At 46.3% G+C, this 15,387-nt stretch overlaps 1 protein-coding gene across 1 annotated transcript in view; it reads left to right on the top strand.

Annotated features, from left to right (window-relative positions):
* LOC147709528 (dihydropyrimidinase-related protein 1-like) overlaps nt 1-15,387 on the top strand; it is a 199,957-nt gene that overhangs the window by 132,865 nt on the left and 51,705 nt on the right. The gene's annotated exons all lie outside the window — the stretch shown is intronic.

Below are 15,387 nucleotides of genomic sequence, written 5' to 3'. Positions count from 1 at the left end.
CCTCTCTAGATTTGTGTCTGCTTCTGTAGCCTGGGAGAACCTTCACTGGCTCCCTATATACTCCAGGATCACTTTTGAAATTCTCTGTCTATCTCATGGAGCTTTCACGGCACTGGTCCAGAGGGGATTAAGTCACTTGTTCATCTTTATTCCCCTAGTAGATCCCTTCGTTCATCCTATAAAAACTTTCTTGAGGTCCCCAGGTTTGTAAAACAAAATGGGGAGGCAACTCTCTCCCCCCTGAGCTCTTAGGGCAACCCTCACTCGCTTTGTTCGGTAAGGCCTTAAAAACTTGGCTCTTCTCTGAAGCGTACTTTTAAAGCCGATTTTGTCTGAACATGTGTTGGATGACCTGCTTTGGCGCCTTGATGCCCTTGCGCTAAGTTGCACGATATAAGATTCTATTTATTCGCTCATTCATTCAGTGGTACCCAGCTGTGGAATCATGGGCTGATTGGAATGAGGGTCTGTCTGGTGGCAACAAAAAGGGTGATGAGGGGGCTTTTTTAGTGATTAGAGAAGTCTATTCCAACCTTGACTCTACAGGGAGAAAAACTTTGATCTGACTTTTAGACACATTTCGGACCTTATTTTGGATCTTATTTAGAGTCTTTCAAAGTCTGTGAAAATGTGGCCAATATCCTGTCCGGCATATAACAAGTGCCATAGGCTAAAATGCAATTGTAACACCGTACATGGGACATATATATGTATCCCATTTGAGTATCCCATTTGCCAAATTGTAAATTAGGCCTTTAATCTGGGATTTTGGTAAATTGTCCCTCTGCAGAGCTGGTCATGTATCCCAGTTGTAAGCCTTCTTTAGGCAGATGACACAAAATCTAATTTTATAGAGATAATCTGGTCCTGACCCAAGACCCTTTTTTTCTAACCCGAAGGAGATAATTATAGATGTCAGTTTAGGTCTCAGCTTGACACCTGACTGGCCAACTTTCTGCAGACAGACTTATTCTTTCTGGATAATCCCTGTATAGTGCATTGCAGTCGTCTATGAGGGATATTGATCTACGGGCCCACGGAAACTGCCCAAGATTCACTGGGGATGAAATAGATTGTATGCCAGAGTTGTGTAAATCCTTTTCCAACTACCTGGCTCATTACAGGGGCATTTATCCAAGGCAATTCCAACATGTATAATTTTCTCTATATATCACTGTAGTTTTCTCGTTCATCGCCTCCTGTTTGCTCAGCCTCTGGATTGGTTATTGAAATGTTTTCACTGTATTCAATTCCAACCAGCTGCCCCTCAGCCAAGATTGTGCCTGTGAGAGGCAGTATGCTGCGGTGTGCCCTGAATAGCGAATCATCAACATCAATGGGACAGAATAGCGAGCTCAGATTATCGAAAATACAAAATCAACAGGTAAGTAAGTAGAGTTTTACCATATCTAACTCCACATATATGCACGTATACATTTACAGTCATATATGTACCTACACAGACTTATAATTCAAGGTACATAGATGTGGAATAAAAAATGGTAATCTATACTACTCTATATACCCTTACCTTTAGATATGTTGTCCCTCAATATTCCGTCGTCAATATCAGTATGCCACAGTATTGTTGGCGTTGTATTCAGTAGTACAATCCTGTGCTGCTAGTTTTCTATATTGCTCTCACACGTAACGCTGAGATGTAAACTGACTCTCATCAGCATGGAACTAGAGATTCGAGCAAAGCTCTTTAACGTTGTAAACTGAAGGGAGTATGTAAGGATTATAAAGTGCAGATGTCAAAGATTACCGTTGAAGGATATCAAAACCCACATTCCAAAATTCAGACAAAAAATGTAAAATTCAAACACATGGTTTCTGATCAACAAGGAACAGAAGCAATCAAAAAGGGCGTGTTCTATTTTCCCAATGGCAGACAGTCCAGATAATCACATCTAATGACCTGCAATGTAAAAGTGGAGCCAGAGCCGGCTTTAGCGTTGGTGGTGTCCAGTGCATCAATCTTTATCAGAGTCCGCAATGACCTCCTTCTCCTCGGATGTCCTCACTACCACCCTGCAACAGTGCCCTGCAGCTCTCCATATCCCCTGTCTCACATTCATGCCATTTGTTTTATTGCACTACTCATACCATTGTAGGGCGTCAGAACTATTTACATCACACACACATTATACAGAGACAGTGAACCATACAAATGTGTAACTCAGCCTAGAGGGAATGCTACAGAACACCATGAGGGCTACAGGATGTAGGAGTCGCGTCATCCATAGGTGTAGGCAGTATATTTTCACAGTGCTTGGTGTATAGAAGCACAAACTCAAGACTTAAGATCTAACACAATGGTTGATGTTGGTTTACTAAAAGGAATGTATTACAAACCAAATTAACCCCTTTTAACAACATTTAGATAATAAAAGACTGGGAAAAACATAAGGTTCCAGCACCATGCCTTGCAGTTTGCATGCAGCTCTTTGTTGACAGATCATATGTCACTGTTCTACATTTCGATTGTAACTTACAAACTGCAAGTAACAAAACGATCTCTGTGACGAAAGCAGTAACCCACTGAGCTATCCACTCAAAATACAGTTATGTGATCTACATGGTACATGTTCTTTGCACCGGGCATATTAACCCTCTGAGCTACTTTATGATGAGTCAAAACTGCCCCTAGGCAAAACTCTGATTGCTCTTCAACAGGAACATTAATCACCAGTTATATTGATATTTTTATTGTTGTAGCAAAACTGTCCGACACATAAGGAACTCTGCAGCAGGTGCTTTTAATCCCAGATGTTATCTTTAAAAACAGCCACCCCGAGGTCAGCACCAGGTACGGCCACACCGCTCGCACTGCCTTAAAGCTGGCTGCTGTTGTGAAGTTAGCACACCAGTAGTTGGGAGTGGGAGGAGCTAGGGGGCCAGAGGAAGAGGAGGAGTGGACACAGGAAAGGGTTAGTTAGAGTAGGGACAGGGCACAGATAAGACGTGCTAAATAAAGCTCTAGTTCAAGACAATTACAAGTGTCTGTGTTTATTGTAGCTGGATGCTACAACTGGCGACGAGGGTGGGATCTCGTTAATTGCAGCCCACGAGACCACCCAGAGACACCCTGTCCCTTGCAGCGTCGAGAGACGAGCTCCGCTGCTGGAAGAAGCTGAGGCCGGCCGAGGAGGGTCAAGAGCAAGTGACCACGTCCCCCAAAGACGCTGGAAACCCTAAATACATTGTGACCTGGGAGCGCTGGAACGCTCGGTCGAAGAACCGCCTGAGCGCGATTCCCGCCGGGGGTGTGTCACCCAGCCGTTGTAAAACAGGAGTCGGGAGCCCACTCCGACCCTGTCCAGTGCCCCACAGCAAGTCAAGAGGTGCCCTGGTGGAAGGGGCGCTGCCCCGAGAAATCGCCGTCCAGCGCGATCAAGCGCGCCAGAACCGGAGCATGCGCCGGTGAAAGTGCCGATCTCACGCCTGATGCGTGAGTTTTGGCACGCGATCGGCCGAGAAAAGCGGGAAAGTGCTGAGCAAGGCGGGAGCCCACCCCAACCTCACCTGGTCGCTGTGGTGGTCAAAGAAGAGTGATTCCTGGAGCGCGCTGCCCTGCAACTGCCGGCCGGTGAGTCTGGAGTGCCTGAATCCAGAGAGAGAGAAAACCTCGTGTGATTGCAGTGACGGCGGCCATCTTAGAGTCAGGCGCTCGCCAGGACAGACCCCTTGATTATCATAGAGCGGCCATTTTAGAGTCAGGCACTGGGAAAGAACAAGCATTGGTCAAGTAAACAAGCATTGGCGACTGAAAGAAACAAGCATTGGCAAATAAAACAAGCATTGGCGACTGAAAGTAAAACAAGCATTGGTCAAGTAAACAAGCATTGGTCAAATAAACAAGCCTTGGCGACTGGAAGAAACAAGCATTGGCAAATAAAACAAGCATTAGCGATTGAAAGTAAAATAAACATTGGTCAAGTAAACAAGCATTGGTAAAATAAACAAGCATTGGCGACTGAAACAAAACAAGCATTGGCGACTGAAATAAACAAGTGCTAGCAAAGAAACAAGCATCGGCGAAGCCAAGTGAGATTGCTGCAAAATGTCCGACGAAGAGAACGCTCAGCCCCCACCAAGTGGGTCGCTCCTGCAGGCACCCGCACCTATCAAGGTGACAACAGGAGGGAGCATGGGTCCCAAATGGCAAGAGTGGTTGGAAGAGTTTGAAGATTACACTGAAGGGTCGGATATCGTAGACGAAAAAAAGAAGTTGATTGCTCTGCGCAATCTGGCAGGGCGAGAGATAGTCAAAATACTCAAAGACCTTCCTGCTACCGATGTGGATACTTATGCTAAAGCATGTGAGGTTTTGAATAAAAAGTTTCTTCACAAGCGTAATGTAGAATACGAGCGCCACACATTCCACTCCGCTCGGCAAGGGAAGGATGAGCCCATGAGTGCCTTCATGATGCGTCTGCGGAGACTAGCCAAATACTGTGAATTTGATAATTTCTCTACAGATGACGCCATCAAATCTCAAATAATAGACGGATGTCATTCGGATCAACTCAGGAGGCGCCTGTTGAGAAAAGCACATGGACTGGATGAAATAGAGGAAATGACGCGAGCTTACGATCAGGCGGAGAAGTACGCAGCCGTCATGGAAACGGAACACAAAGGGAGTCATGAACTGGTGCGGCGTGTGCACGCCAAGAGTGACAGTCGGAGAAGCTCCAGAGACAAACAATGGAGGTCGCACACGTCTTCCCGTCAAGAGCAATCAAGATATCAACGACGAGAAGCATGGAAGAAGGAGAAAAGATCGGAACGAGTGAGAAAATGCAACCGATGTGGGTATGATTACCCTCATGTAGACAGCTGCCCGGCCATGGGCCAGAGATGTCGGAAGTGTGGTCGAAATAACCACTTCGAAGTAATGTGTGGGGACTACAATAAAGAAAAACGAAGTGGTCCCACAGGGACAACCCAATCTGACACACGAAGCAGAGCCCCAAGAATGTCTTGGTCTGACACTCGAAGACACCACGCGCGAGCTGTCCAAGATCAGACGGAACAGTCCTCTGGATCGTCACATTCTAGCAGAGAGTCGCGTCGGTCCAGGTGGGAACGGAGGTCACCTCCCAGAGAATCCAGACCGTCGTCCCGAGACTCGGCATACACCATTGAATATCTGAACTTGGCAGCAGATCCAGACCAGCTTAAGAGATACCCTCGGCTGGATATCAAAGTTGGAAATCACGACACAAAGTTTGTGCTAGACTCTGGTGCATCCTTAAACTACATTCCAGTTACCGAATACGAAAGGATGAGTCCACGACCTCCTCTGACATTCGCACCGGTGAGGGTTTTCACGTGGATGGCCAAGAAGCCACTCCCCTGCCTGGGGAAGTTCTCAACGACCCTGACACACGACAACACAACTATATCAGCGGTCATCCATGTTATCAAGGACCCCGAAGCAGACTGTCTTTTGAGCCTACCAACCGCTGAACGGCTCCACCTGGCTGAAATCCTTTTTAAGGTCAGTGACAACCAAGATGTGACTCGCCAGTTTCCCGGATTGTTTCAGGGATTGGGCAAATTGAAAGACTGTCAGGTGCGATTGCATATCAATGAACAAGTCAGGCCCGTCGCCCAACACCCTCGACGGGTACCATTTCACCTACAGACTGCTGTTGAGGAAGAACTCCAAGACTTGTTAGCTGCGGACATCATCGAACGCACTGACGGCCCGACCCCATGGGTATCACCAGTCGTTATCGTCCCAAAGAAGGGCACGGCCAACAAAGTCAGACTCTGTGTGGACATGCGCCTGCCCAACACTGCAATAGAAAGAGAACGACACCCGGGGCCACATTTGAGCGACATGATCGCAGCGCTTAATGGGGCCACTGTGTTTTCAAAGTTGGATTTGAATAAAGGGTACCATCAATTGGAACTAGAAGTGGGGTCCAGATATATCACCACCTTTGCAACCCACCTGGGGTTGTTTAGATATAAAAGACTAAGCTTCGGAGTTTCCTCAGCGGCCGAAATATTTCAGGAAACAATTCGGCAAGTCATTCAAAACATTCCTAACACGCTCAACTATAGCGATGACATCCTTGTCTATGGTTCTGACGTTCGAGAACACGACATCGCACTCAATCGTGTCTGCCATGCCCTATTGGCGGCAAACCTGACTCTGAACAAAGAAAAATGCGAGTTTCACCAGGCCACGCTGAAGTTCTTTGGTCATATCTTTTCTGGAGCCGGCATGAAACCTGACCCTGACAAAATTGTGACCTTAAACAACACCAAGAGTCCCCAAGATGTCAGCGAACTCAGGTCGTTCCTTGGAATGGCCAGCTATTGTGCTCGTTATATTAGGGACTACGCAACGATCAGCCATCCCCTCCGCATGCTGACCAAACAGGGTCAGTCATTTGAATGGACTCCCCAGTGTGAGCAGGCATTCAAAGAAATCAAGAAAGTGGTGGAATCAGCGGACCACTTGTCATATTTCAACCCAAAGCGAAAGACTGAAATAACTGTGGATGCCAGCCCCGTGGGGCTTGGAGCGATCCTGGCCCAATATGAGAATGATTCGGATCAACGCCGCATCATTGCCTACGCGAGTCGTAGTCTGACTGACCCAGAACGGGCCTACTCCCAGCCCGAAAAGGAGAGCCTAGCCGTAGTGTGGGCATGTGAACATTTTCATGTTTTCATTTATGGCAAACATTTCACTTTAATTACAGACCATCAAGCTCTCATCACCATTTATGGAAACCCAAGATCCAAGATGCCCCCGAGGATTGAAAGGTGGGGCCTACGATTACAGGAATATACTTTCACCATAATTCACAAACCAGGGAAGTCTGAAAATCCAGCGGACTACATGTCCCGGCACCCCCTTCCATCGTCAGCTTCCAAGCCCTCCATCGCAGAAGAGTACATTCATTTTGTAACAGACCAAGCTCTACCGCCAGCTATCCCTATGGAGACCATTCGAGAAAGTACAGCACAGGACGTCATCCTGCAGAAAGTCCTTCACAGAGTCCGCAACAATCGATGGAGACACGATCCTCAGGACGACACTGCCGACTCCTCGGTCCAACGTGAAATGCAAGCCTTCCGGCACGTGAGTGGTGAGCTGTCGGTCACAACTGATGGCATACTGTTGCGAGATCAGAGGATTGTAATTCCCACTCAACTGAGACAAGGAGTGGTTGCTCTTGCACATGAAGGGCATCGGGGAATCGTGTCAACCAAAAGAGCACTAAGGGAACGCGTGTGGTTTCCATTCCTCGATCAACTGGTAGAAGCCACCTTGAAGGATTGTCATCTCTGTCAACTCACTAGCAAGAGAGATCCTCCGGCACCATTACATATGACCACCCTGCCCAGTGGTGCGTGGCAAGAAATCGCCATAGACTTTTATGGACCCCTGTCATCGGGCAAATATGTACTGGCCATCATCGATGAGTATTCCAGATACCCCATTGCCTGCTTTGTGCCGTCCACAAACACTGCCAGTACTCTTAAAGTACTCGATTAAGTCTTTGCAATGTGGGGGGTTCCCAAGATAGTTAAATCAGACAATGGGCCCCCTTTCAACGGAAATGACTTTGCAGCTTTTGCGAAACACCTAGACTTTCACCATCGCCGGATTACACCCCTCTGGCCACAGGCAAATGGGACAATTGAGAGATTCATGGCCACACTCAAAAAGACCTTCCAACATGCCACCGCGGGAGGGAGGGACCTGCAAACAGCACTCAATGAAGTCCTTCGAGCTTATCGTACAACTCCTCACGCAACGACTGGCCAATGCCCGGCGACTCTTATGCTGGGACGTCCCATGAGGAATCGCATTCCAACGTGGGATGGAGCCCTGGAAGCATCATCATCTGCGAAAGACCCGCGTGAAATAAGAGCCACTGATGAACGCAACAAAGGAAAAATGAAGGCCTACGCAGACCACCGGAGAAGAGCGAGGTCATTATCATTACATGAAGGGGACCATGTCATCGTCAAGCAAGAGACGCAGAAAAAGACCGACTGTCCCTTCAAAGACGAACCATTGGTGGTCACAAGAAGGAAAGGAACCATGGTAACCGCGGAGTCCGAGCAGCGGCGAGTCACGAGGAATATCTCGCACTTTAAGAAACTGCCATAAGATACCTCAAGAACCATGATGAGTGAGATGTTGTGAAGTTAGCACACCAGTAGTTGGGAGTGGGAGGAGCTAGGGGGCCAGAGGAAGAGGAGGAGTGGACACAGGAAAGGGTTAGTTAGAGTAGGGACAGGGCACAGATAAGACGTGCTAAATAAAGCTCTAGTTCAAGACAATTACAAGTGTCTGTGTTTATTGTAGCTGGATGCTACAGCTGCGTCCAGCAATACTTCCTTGAGTACATTTTTAGACCTTTATTAAAACTTTGTTTATTGGCATTTTCAAAATTATACATCAATTAACAAATCACATTTACAGTGCTTCAGTTACAGTACAGTAAAGAGCCAACACGTTCTTTTATATTGACATTTACATCCGCGATATAGGTCCAACTTATCATACCTCTTACAGCTTCTTAAAGTACTACAGGCACAAATTACCTATTGCATTATCTAATTAGTACATTACCCAGTCCAATCCTCACAGCCTCTCGTCCTGCAGTACTTGCATCATCGGGCGTACAGCAGTTCCACCCAATCATCAGATTACATTATTCAATACATCTTGTTCCTCCTCCTCTTGTTAATATTCCTTTAGGGGTTCCGATATATCTCTGGGCCTGGACTTGGCGGGAGTAGTTCAGCGTAAATACAATTTTAGTCTTGGCAATACAACATACGCTTAGCCAGTCCTTGAATTGGGGGCTCTCCCTCGTCCCCATCTGCACACCACCCTGCGTTTCGTCATAAGAAGCCCCAACGAGATCAATCTTCTCGCCGGTGACTCAATTTTCTGAGTGTATTCCAATGGTCCTATCATTGGAGTCAGCTTTATTTGCATCTCTGCCATTTCACTTAAGGCCTTGCTCACCTCCTCCCAGTATTTAGTTACAGCAGGACATTCCCAAGCCAGAAGGAGAAAGTTTGTTCCCTCCCTTCCGCACCTGCCACATTTATCATTGTCCTTCAATCTAAATCTATACATCCGGTCTGGGGTATAGCACATTCTATGCAAAAATGTAAAATGTATGATCCTAAGTCAGCTGCTTGCTGCAACCTTTTCCGTTTGTTGACCGCAGTAGGACCACATTTCATCCTCCAGCAAAGGGCCCAATTCTAGCTCCCAGCCAGGTTTGGCTCTGCCCCAATCTTCAAGCCAACTGTTGCTTTATATATGTCTGACACTATGTGGGACGCCCTTCCGCCTGCAGCATGATGTCTAATGTAGCAGCATAGGGGGCTACTCGGGGAATTTCGGCGTGACATTGTCCCAGATTTTTAACATGGACATCTCAGTACTGTGTACATACTAAAATCTAGACAAGTACTGCCATTACTACACAAAAGTTTTGAAGGATAGACCTGTCCTACCTTCTAAAAACATGCTGGAGTACACAAAGACCATTTAAGAGGCTGGGGCTCTGCACCCTGAGAGTGGTCCAGATGGGTAGATCTCAACCAGGGGATGGTGTTCCCCAGAGCAGCCCTATATGCATCACTCTGAGGAATGTGGAAGCCCTGGACTCAGAGGAGACAAAGGACCATGTACTCCAGTGATTCACTGAATAGGTTCTGGGCATCAGACAGTGCACTGTTTATGCCTTGGGTGGGTGCGGACCTCTCTTCTGCAAGTGTGCCAGGGGAGTAGGCACAAGAAACAGATTTAGGATTTTAGATTTACCCTTTCGCTTGTAGTATCTCAAGTGAGGAAATTGGTGGTTGACCTCCTCACTATAGACACTAATGGGGACTATTAATGAAAAGTCACGCAGTGCAGCACAGCAAGCCGCCTGCTGCTCTGCACTGTGTGACAGGGAAAGGGCAGGAATGCCCTGTATTTGAGGCAATACGGCTCCTTCCTGCCTTTTCCGCTGCACTGATGCCCTTTTGGCAGCCTAGTGCCAACGCAGGCACCCTTGCACCATTTGCGAAGCTTCCTGCAGTACATGCAGGATAGTGTTTGTGCAGGAAGGGGCACCTTCCTGTGCAAAAACAATCCTTAGAGGCACTTTCCTCTTTCTAAGCATGCTGAAGAATGCAGCACACATTGAAAAAGGAACTAATGAGGAGAAACAAAGATATTTCTCCTCCTTACGCCCCTCCCGTGAAGGCATGTCTTTTTGGTCATTCCCAGGTCTACCAGTTCTAGTAAACTTGGGAATGCATCAAAAACCATGGGAGTTATGTGGGAATACCCACGCAACGCCCATGGAACTCCTTTCCAGAGTAAGGTAATGCATAAATCTGACTTATAGTTTGCATCACTCTTGCACCACGTTGCATGGAGCAAGAGTGGCGCAGACGGGCTCGTAAATAGGCTCCTGAATGTATGCACTGTCCTCAGTCACAATGCCGTCCCCTTCCATGAGGCCAGGGAGGTGCACCCGTCTAGGGAAGCCACAGATAGCATCTTGAGATCAAGTCAAAGGCAAGCATATAGTCAATGAGTAATAGGAGAAGTAGACGTTTTTTTTTATTTTTATTACATTGTGATGTAGTGTTGTTTAAAGAGGTTCTTCAACTCTTTATTAAATTGAAGCAGCATTCGGGTGACACTTGTGGATAGGGGGATGTTTTTCTTGATCCTGGGTTCACAGAGGGAAAAGGTCCGATGTCTGTTTTTTTTCACTTCTTAGTCTCTAGTTTAATGGTGAGCTGGCTGTGGGTGTGCTCAGAGCCACTTGAGATGGCGAGGTTGCCTAAAAGAAAAGAAGGATTGCGGGTCATGATGGCCTTGGTCATGATGGCCTTGTAAATGATGCAGCTAGTTTTGAAGATGGCGCAGGCTGGCAACGGTAGTCAATGGATTTTCACCAGGATAGGGGCATTGTGATCATATTCCTCCCAGCCTGGGATGAGATGTGCTGCGAAATGTATGATGCATTTAGGAAGTGCCTATGTAGAGTCTGGAAGCCGTGGAGCAGTGCGTTACCATCATCCAGACACAAGAGTACAAGGGCTTCAACAGTAGTTCTGAACTCTATTTCTCGAAGAAATGGATTTACTTTCTTTAGAAGAGGGAGCAGGTACAAGGCCATTTTGTTTTTTTTGTTAAAGTTTTCTTTGAGGGTGAGGTTGTTGTCCAAGGTGAATCCAAATGACTTGGCATTGAGTGAAAATTGAGGTCAAAGTCATCATGCCTAATGTCGTTGAGCCAAGTTTTTATTATTTCTTGTTTGTTGTTCTTGACAAATAACAGGCATTCTCTCTTGTTTGGGTTGAGCTTCAAGAAGGCTAAACTGATCACATAGGCAATCACGTGCCAGTTTGGTTATTATTGGGATGGGTATGCCCCCAGCATGATGCCCAGTTGTGTTGAACTACAAGTGTCTGTTATCCTGAAGTTTGAATTTTGGCCACCGCCTCACACTAATGTAGTGTGTGCACAGAGGTCTAGGCCTGACCTTGACTTATGAGAGGTTCTGAACTTTTTCTGGTCCTGGTGGGTACAAGTGACACCCTTCATAGTGACAGCTGGACCACTGTACTTCTCACATGTGTCGTGTGTAGTGCATCATACTGTGTTTTGAAGTGAATATAATCTGACTAGGCCTTTTACCTATGTCATGTGAGTGAGAGACTACTGGCCGAATCACCCAAAAGTTCTGCTGGTTACAGTAATCCTAGTGCCAAGAGCCTATGCACTCAATTAAATGTGTACTAGTGGACTGGTGTGCAGTATCTGGGTGCATGAGTGAACCAGATGATACAGGCCTTTGGGTTCCATTTTGGAAGCCATTGGCTGCTCATGAGCAGAAGGTGGAAGTGAGGTTGCTTCACCAGCCAGTGGAAGAGTATTGATGGCATCCGGAGACTGGATGGACAGAGTTCAGACACTGAAGTGGGAAGAAGGAGACATGTTTTCATTTATAAATTCAATTAGGTCTCTTCAAATATAGAGAGTTGCTGACTAGTCTTCCTGGAACTACCATCTAGTTGATGGCCAGAAAAAAATCAGCTTGAGTAACATGGAGGAAAAGCTCTTTCCAAAGATTTCCAGTTTCTGGCAGTAGCATTCACTGGGATCATTTTCAAGCTGTGTATACTAGCAAACCTTACATTTGTGGACCGGATACTCCAAAATAAATGTGGCAGAGCACCCTGTCCCTCAACCCCTAGAGCTGGGTGAGCCACCATGTTTTTGCCTGCAGATATTGGGCTGTCGGTCAAAGCGCCTCAGACCTTCTGCCCGATTTAGGGCAGAAGTTTAAATGTACTTTTTTTCTGTTTAGGACAGTCAGGGGAAGCCTGTGGTTCCCAAACAGGAAAGAAAACAAATAACCTACACCAGGGACATTTATTTTATTTTTTTCAGAAACAAACTCCTGTTTTGTGAGTTTGTATTTTAAGAACAAAAACGTTGCCCAGCGCCCGCATGTCAGATACTCAGCAGTCTTTCAGTGCCTTCAACAGGGCCACCACACTCTGCTAAAGGCATAAAGATCTCCGCCTACCTGCCCAAGATCTCTGTATATAGTAGACAGTCTTTGTCAATGGCAGTGGAGTAAATCCCTCCACTGCCCTGGCGGACTGACAAACCAGTCGGCAAACTCTAATGTTTTATGAAAATGTATTTCAAAGAAATCCTTGGAAAACAACACAAAAGGAAGCCCCTAAACAGCAAGAGGGAGGTCCCAGGAATTGGAAGGGGGCAAACAAAAGCCCCTCATAATCTTCCCTGAATAACTCCATATGATGTCTCCCTTACTAATAGGTTTCTATAGCATTAATAGCTGCCTAACTAGTACTTAAAGCTGGAAGAATCAGATCAAAATCAAAACACACTAGTAAAAGCTGCAGGGCCTGGTCACCTTACAGTCGCAGAGGCCAATGTAAACAGTACAGCATTGGCATTTGAAGGAAGCTTAATCGTGATATTAGGACTTTAGTGGTGTGAATTAGTAAGATATCTGAACAGCTAACCTCTCAACCTTTTTGCTCCCCTTAGTATTTCAAGAGAGGCTAAGGTTGAGAGCACTGGATAGGCCAGGAGTAACACACATTCTAAAGCCGAGGTGAATAGAAAACAGTGCAGTAATGAAGTTATCCTCCACCAATCAAGGACCACCACCACTTAAGACCCTTCCATCCTGTGTTGAGCCAGGGCCCTTGGAATTCAAGGAAAGGGAGGGAATGCATTGAGAGCGCAGGGTAGTTGTATGTTAGGCTATCATATACATAATATCATCTGACATACATAACGCGTCCTATACTTCAATACCAAAAATATTGTCCCATTGGGTGTAGATTTTCTGTTATTAACTCAACTGGTGTGATATTTCGGAGACCATATTTAGGAAACCAATATTTAAGCTACATGACATTCTGATAAAGATATTGTTCTGGCTATGGATAGCATAGCATTCACCCCCAAATCCTATCACCAAGGAAGCAGGAGCAGAAGAGATTATTGTCCGGGTTTGCTGACAGGTATATTTAAGGAGTGCCGCATAAGGGGTCCTAAACTGCCAGGAGATGAGGCTCTCCTAGACCCATCTTCTAAGGGATTATCCACACCCCAGAGGTAAATTGTTGAAAATCAGGTGCACCATCGTCTTCCTGCAATGACGTACCTGACGGAGATCTGGGGTAAGTTACCCTAAGGCTGTACAAGTATGCCTTTCAAACTATGGGCCTCATTTATGAAAAGTGACGCAACGCTGCGTGAAAACAGCGATGCGTCACTTTTCGCTGTGCCCTCCTTGCGACACCAATGATGCGTCATATTTAATGTATGACGCATCATGGCGCAAGGATTTACAGATACGTCAGTATTTCTGACGTATCTGTATGGTGCAAAAGTGACGCATTACTGGAGTGTGTCACAAAAGTCACGCAACTCCAGCAATGTGTCCTTTCACATGGGGCAAGCCCCATGTGAAAGGGCCTGCGTCAGTCTTACGCCTGCTGTGAGGCAGGCGTAAGAATTTGACGCATTTGTGTCCTAGAAGTGGCGCAATGAAATCTTATAGATTTCAATGCATCACTTCCATGACCCTTTCTTGCGTCAAAATGCCCCACTGCATACATTATACCTGGCACAGGTATAATGTGGCGCAGGGGTTTACAAAGTGACGCATCTACCTAGATGCGTCACTTTGTAAATATGGCGCAACAAGGAGCGTTTTTTACGCCACTGGTGCGTCACAAAAAGTGACGCACCAGCGGCGTAAAAGTGACGCACAGCCTCATAAATGAGGCCCTATATCTTCTAGACATATGTTTACAGCCTGATCTTCATGTGCAGAATAGATGGTGGGAAAAGCAAGGAAGATCTATGTCAGTTCTTCTAGTTGAAAGAGTGACCTCTCTGGTTTGCGTCACTTTGAGACCAAAAACCTTAGGAGGAGAGATATCTAGAGTGAATCCCCAAACATATCTTAGGATATCCATTTTAAGGCCCATGGCAGTGGAAGCCACAAGCCGGATCAGTTTGGTCCAGCCGCCACAGTAACACCTTCCTGTGGCTGACACGAAGATTCAGGATTCATACAGATGTCATAAAGGACCAATATAGCTGAAGAGGTAGGAGGAGTGCTGCCTAAGCATAACTAGATGAGACATTAGAACATAACATTTCCCAGGTTGGAGCCTTGGAAGACGGACCTGAAAGAGGTTTGCCTGGTCCGTGTCCGAGACCATAGCCTGTACTTGAATTCTGATCCTGAACAGATGTTAGGACTATCTAGCCAGTACAAGGGAACACTACTTTGAGTAAGGGTGCTTACGCTTCCCAAGTCAAGGTTGAATGTTTTAAATTCTTGGGATACTGGAAGATGATGCTTGGGACAAAGTATGTAAGTCTCCCACTGAGGTGGCTATTAGGGTGGGGTTCCGCATGATCCAGCTGAAAGGTTTGCACAGGGCCTATCACACTAGGACTACACTATTGTGCATGAAGAGTACCCCCAGTGATGTTTTTCTGCGGGGCTAAATCAAAGTGGGACTCTGCTGCACACTTTTTCGAGTCCTCCCCGGTCAAAGGGGTATTGACAGTACTAAGCAAAAGCTATCTTCAATTATCGGGGGAAGACATGGTACTTAGCCCCCAATTGGTGGCCCTAATTATGCGAGGAGACCCAATGCTTAATAAATACGCACTCCTTTTTTGTAATGTCGCAATAATGAGGCAAGGCATGACGTTGTTATGCATCGTGGAGGTACATGCATACCAACTCTGGAGTTATATGAATTCAATATGGATTGGTGCATGAGAGCTGAGGAGCTGATATACGTGGCTCGCGG

Source organism: Lissotriton vulgaris, chromosome 6, assembly GCF_964263255.1.
Source record: "Lissotriton vulgaris chromosome 6, aLisVul1.2, whole genome shotgun sequence".
Taxonomy (NCBI): Eukaryota; Metazoa; Chordata; class Amphibia; order Caudata; family Salamandridae; genus Lissotriton; species Lissotriton vulgaris.
Note: the sequence above shows the minus strand (reverse complement) of the source record. Positions and strands in the feature narration are given on the sequence as shown.